Source organism: Oncorhynchus nerka, linkage group LG7 (genome assembly GCF_034236695.1).
Source record: "Oncorhynchus nerka isolate Pitt River linkage group LG7, Oner_Uvic_2.0, whole genome shotgun sequence".
NCBI classification, from domain to species: Eukaryota; Metazoa; Chordata; class Actinopteri; order Salmoniformes; family Salmonidae; genus Oncorhynchus; species Oncorhynchus nerka.
This window is the reverse complement of record NC_088402.1, coordinates 69925088-69931087: the sequence shown is the minus strand read 5'-3', so window position 1 is coordinate 69931087 and position 6000 is coordinate 69925088.

Genomic DNA, 6000 nt, shown 5'->3' with positions numbered 1-6000 from the left:
TTTGGAACCTTTGCATGAGTAGGAATGTCAAAACTGTGCTCCAAGTCTATGGGTGATTATCTCCCACATGTTTTGGTGGTGACCTATTTGAATGAGCTAAATAGGCTGGGTAAGAGCTGCATACTCAGTAGTGGCTTTACTGTACAGACTGCAGAGCATCTCCACAAATCCCCCTATGATCAACTAAGTTCCAGCCTGAGGCAGACCTTCCACACAGGTACAATCAGAGGATGAGACCTGCCAATCTCCCACACAGGTACAGTCAGAGAATGAGACATGCCAATCTCCAACACATATACAGTCAGAGGATGAGACCTGCCAATCTCCCACACAGGTACAGTCAGAGGATGAGACCTGCCAATCTCCAACACATATACAGTCAGAGGATGAGACCTGCCAATCTCCAACACAGGTACAGTCAGAGGATGAGACCTGCCAATCTCCAACACATATACAGTCAGAGGATGAGACCTGCCAATCTCCAACACATATACAGTCAGAGGATGAGACCTGCCAATCTCCCACACAGGTACAGTCAGAGGATGAGACCTGCCAATCTCCAACACATATACAGTCAGAGGATGAGACCTGCCAATCTCCAACACAGGTACAGTCAGAGGATGAGACCTGCCAATCTCCAACACATATACAGTCAGAGGATGAGACCTGCCAATCTCCAACACATATACAGTCAAAGGATGAGACCTGCCAATCTCCAACACATATACAGTCAGACGATGAGACCTGCCAATCTCCAACACAGGTACAGTCAGAGGATGAGACCTGCCAATCTCCAACACATATACAGTCAGAGGATGAGACCTGCCAATCTCCAACACAGGTACAGTCAGAGGATGAGACCTGCCAATCTCCAACACAGGTACAGTCAGAGGATGAGACCTGCCAATCTCCAACACAGGTACAGTCAGAGGATGAGACCTGCCAATCTCCAACACAGGTACAGTCAGAGGATGAGACCTGCCAATCTCCAACACAGGTACAGTCAGAGGATGAGACCTGCCAATCTCCAACACAGGTACAGTCAGAGGATGAGACCTGCCAATCTCCAACACAGGTACAGTCAGAGGATGAGACCTGCCAATCTCAAACACATGTACAGTCAGAGGATGAGATCTGCCAATCTCCAACACAGGTACAGTCAGAGGATGAGATCTGCCAATCTCCAACACAGGTACAGTCAGAGGATGAGATCTGCCAATCTCCAACACAGGTACAGTCAGAGGATGAGATCTGCCAATCTCCAACACAGGTACAGTCAGAGGATGAGACCTGCCAATCTCCAACACAGGTACAGTCAGAGGATGAGATCTGCCAATCTCCAACACAGGTACAGTCAGAGGATGAGATCTGCCAATCTCCAACACAGGTACAGTCAGAGGATGAGACCTGCCAATCTCCAACACAGGTACAGTCAGAGGATGAGACCTGCCAATCTCCAACACAGGTACAGTCAGAGGATGAGACCTGCCAATCTCCAACACATATACAGTCAGAGGATGAGATCTGCCAATCTCCAACACAGGTACAGTCAGATCACGAACGCCTGCCCCAAGAGCGACCAGGGATTATGGGGAAGTACCACGACCTCAGTGTCTAGCTATACGGCACAACGTGTATGCCTTTATCCCAGTCAGCATTTAACAAGGCCTACAGTAGATGAGGGTCATGGATTTCTGCTAGGTTTGTATCTTAATTAACCAAGTAGAAAAGCTCACAGTAGAATGACATGAAACTTTGCTCCTTTTGAAGAAACACGTTATTTGAAAATACATCTCTAAGGCGTTCATTCACTCCTCTCTGTCTGATCCCTAGAACTTAAACCTTGACAAGCAAACCGACGAGAGAAAACACAAATGCAGAGATGGTGCAGAGATGCTTTGTTGAGTAAAAGTTTTCATACAAAACATTCAGACTAAGTGGCACAGGTCAAGATCAGTCCAAACATCTTTTTTTTTACTCTGGAGAAAATAAATGATTCCTCTGAAAGAGATTTAAACAACCACGCCACTCTGAGCTCTCTGGATCACTCTCCCATATGATAAAATACTACAGGTGTCAAGCCCTGATTTGTTTCACCTGTCCCTGTGATTGTCTCCACCGCCTCCAGGTGTCGCTTATTTTCCCCAGTGTATTTATCCCTGTGTTTCCTGTCTCTGTGTCACTTCGTCTTGTATGTTTTCCAAGTCAACCAGTGGTTTTCCCGTTCTCCTGCTTTTGGCTATTCTCCTTTTTTTGGTCCTCTGGGTTTTGACCCTTGCCTGTTTCTGGACTCTGTACCTGCCTGCCTGACCATTCTGCCTTCCATGACCACGAGCCTGTCTGCCACTCTGTACCTCCTGGACTCTGATCTGGTTATGACCTTTTGCCTGTCCACGACCATTCTCTTGCCTACTCCTTTTGGATTAATAAACATTGTAAGACTCCAACCATCTGCCTCCTGTGTCTGCATCTGGGCGTCGCCTTGTGTCATGATAATAGGATACTATGGTATAAATACTATAGTATTCACTGTAGTATACTGTAGTATTTACAGTTAACTATAGTATAAATACTGTAGTAAAATAACTGTAGTATGTGCTGTTAATGTGCTGTTTTTGCAGAATGTAGGGGGTTTCTAGAGAGTTTTTCCTAGCCACCGTGCTTCTACACCTGCATTGCTGGCTGTTTGGAGTTTTAGGCTGGGTTTCTGTACAGCACTTTGTGACATGAGCTGTTGTAAGAATGGCTTTATAAATACATTTGATTGATAGTATACTGCTGTATTTACTGCAGAGTTTTTGGAGAATGTAGTATCCTGCAGTATTTACTGTAGTGTTTTTGCAGACATTACTGTATTTACTGTAGTTTTTTTGTTTTACTATCTTTGACATGAAAGAGCAGGCTTCCTCCTTCAGAAAACCTACTGAAGAAATACTAAAACAGAACATTTCCATAACCTGGAGGTAAGATTAGAATCTCAACAGAAAGTTCAGCACTTCTGCTTGTTTCTAGGGAACACAATATGGTCTATACTTGGCTTGTAGGTTTCTCACTTAGGGGTGGGACAAATTGCAACATTGGGGAGGGGAATGGGAAGGGTATATGCAAATTATATACTGTAGTATTTACTATAGTTAAAAAAGTGTAGGGTTTTTGCAGACTGTAGTGTTTTTGCGGACTTTACTGTAGTATTTCATAGTTTTTTTTCCCTTCCGGATAATACTGTAGTATTTACTGTAGTATTCAACAGTATACTACAACATTCTATAGTAAGTACTACACATGATAGAGGGTTACTACAGTGTGTAGTATAGTATTCTACAGTAGCTTATACTACAGTTCATTATAGAATTCTACAGTAAGTACTGAAGTATTCTACAGTATACTGTCGTATTTTTTCAGGTGGGCAGGGTCAGCCAACGTTTCACTTTTTGAGGCTGCAAAACAAATAGGTTTTTGTGACTCAGCTTTAAGACTTTATTTTAAACCTCCCGTGGAAGCAGGTTGAAGTTGATACAAGGCAAAATAAAACACATTTCAACAGTTCAACATTTATACTGTAAACTGGACGCATGCTGTTAATTTAAGTGGAGGCAATTCCTCTTATTAATGAGGTACAAATGACCAAAACTTTGTACAAAATGAATTACTCAATGGCTTTTGATAAATGGTATGGAATATGAAACACATTAAACACATAATATTGACATTACATTAGTGGACATTAGTCATTCATTCACTACTCATGTATTGCTCTGTGTAAGAGAAAGCTGTTAAAAGTAATTATTTCCCTCTCGCAGCCTACAGACGGAGAATTCTAATGGCATTATATAAATATGATTCTAATGGTATTATATAAATATAATTCTTATGGTATTATTGAAATATAATTATAATGGCAATATAGAAATATAATTCTGATGGTATAATATAAATATAATTATAATGGCATTATACACTGCTCAAAAAAATAAAGGGAACACTAAAATAACACATCCTAGATCTGAATGAATGAAATATTCTTATTAAATACTTTTTTCTTTACATAGTTGAATGTGCTGACAACAAAATCACACAAAAATTATCAATGGAAATCAAATGTATCAACCCATGGAGGCCTGGATTTGGAGTCACATTCACAATTAAAGTGGAAAACCACACTACAGGCTGATCCAACTTTGATGTAATGTCCTTAAAACAAGTCAAAATGAGGCTCAGTAGTGTGTGTGGCCTCCACGTGCCTGTATGACCTCCCTACAACGCCTGGGCATGCTCCTGATGAGGTGGCGGATGGTCTCCTGAGGGATCTCCTCCCAGACCTGGAATAAAGCATCCATCCATGGATGGAGCGAGACATGATGTCCCAGATGTGCTCAATTGGATTCAGGTCTGGGGAACGTGCGGGCCAGTCCAGTGCATCAATGCCTTCCTCTTGCAGGAACTGCTGACACACTCCAGCCACATGAGGTCTAGCATTGTCTTGCATTAGGAGGAACCCAGGGCCAACCGCACCAGCATATGGTCTCACAAGGGGTCTGAGGATCTCATCTCGGTACCTAATGGCAGTCAGGCTACCTCTGGCGAGCACATGGAGAGCTGTGCGGCCCCACAAAGAAATGCCACCCCACACCATGACTGACACACCGCAAACCGGTCATGCTGGAGGATGTTGCAGGCAGCAGAACGTTCTCCACGGCGTCTCCAGAATGTCACGTCTGTCACGTGCTCAGTGTGAACCTGCTTTCATCTGTGAAGAGCACAGGGCGCCAGTGGCGAATTTGCCAATCTTGGTGTTCTCTGGCAAATGCCAAACGTCCCTCACGGTGTTGGGCTGTAAGGACAACCCCCACCTGTGGATGTCGGGCCCTCATACCACCCTCATGGAGTCTGTTTCTGACCGTTTGAGCAGACACATGCACATTTGTGGCCTGCTGGAGGTCATTTTGCAGGGCTCTGGCAGTGCTCCTCCTGCTCCTCCTTGCACAAAGGCGGAGGTAGCGGTCCTGCTGCTGGGTTGTTGCCCTCCTACGGCCTCCTCCACGTCTCCTGATGTACTGGCCTGTCTCCTGGTAGCGCCTCCATGCTCTGGACACTACGCTGACAGACACAGCAAACCTTCTTGCCACAGCTCGCATTGATGTGCCATCCTGGATGAGCTGCACTACCTGAGCCACTTGTGTGGGTTGTAGACTCCGTCTCATGCTACCACTAGAGTGAAAGCACCGCCAGCATTCAAAAGTGACCAAAACATCAGCCAGGAAGTATAGGAACTGAGAAGTGGTCTGTGGTCACCACCTGCAGAACCACTCCTTTATTGGGGGTGTCTTGGTAATTGCCTATAATTTCCAGCTGTTGTCTATTCCATTTGCACAACAGCATGTGAAATGTATTGTCAATCAGTGTTGCTTCCTAAGTGGACAGTTTGATTTCACAGAAGTGTGATTGACTTCGAGTTACATTGTGTTGTTTATTTTTTTGAGCAGTGTATAAATATAACTAATGGTTTTATATAAATATAATTATAATGGCATTATATAAGTATAACTAATGGTATTATATAAATAGAATGGCATTTTATATATATAATCCTGACAGTAACAGGGAGCATTCTTTCCTATGAGAGAGCAACGTTGCAGACTGTTTATCCTCCCGTAGCTTTTGTTTTTGGATGACTGTGCTCACATCACCTCATTCCTCGGCAACAATAGAAAATACATAAATAAATCCTCATTAAATCCGCACCATATGCAGCATAATCCTGTTTGAAACACTCTGAAGCAATTTGGTCATTATGAACACATCTAACAGGGGGTTATGAAAGAGGATGACGGTAAAGCCCATCAATTTGTTTTGAAGTCTGTTTGTTCTGCCTGCCTGTTTGTTCTGCCTGCCTGAAATGATTTCAGATCAATGCTTGTCGGGACATGATGATTACAACAGGCAGTTAAGTGCAACAGCTGTTAAGTGAGTGAAGTGGTAAAGCTGTAAGTAGGCCTGTGT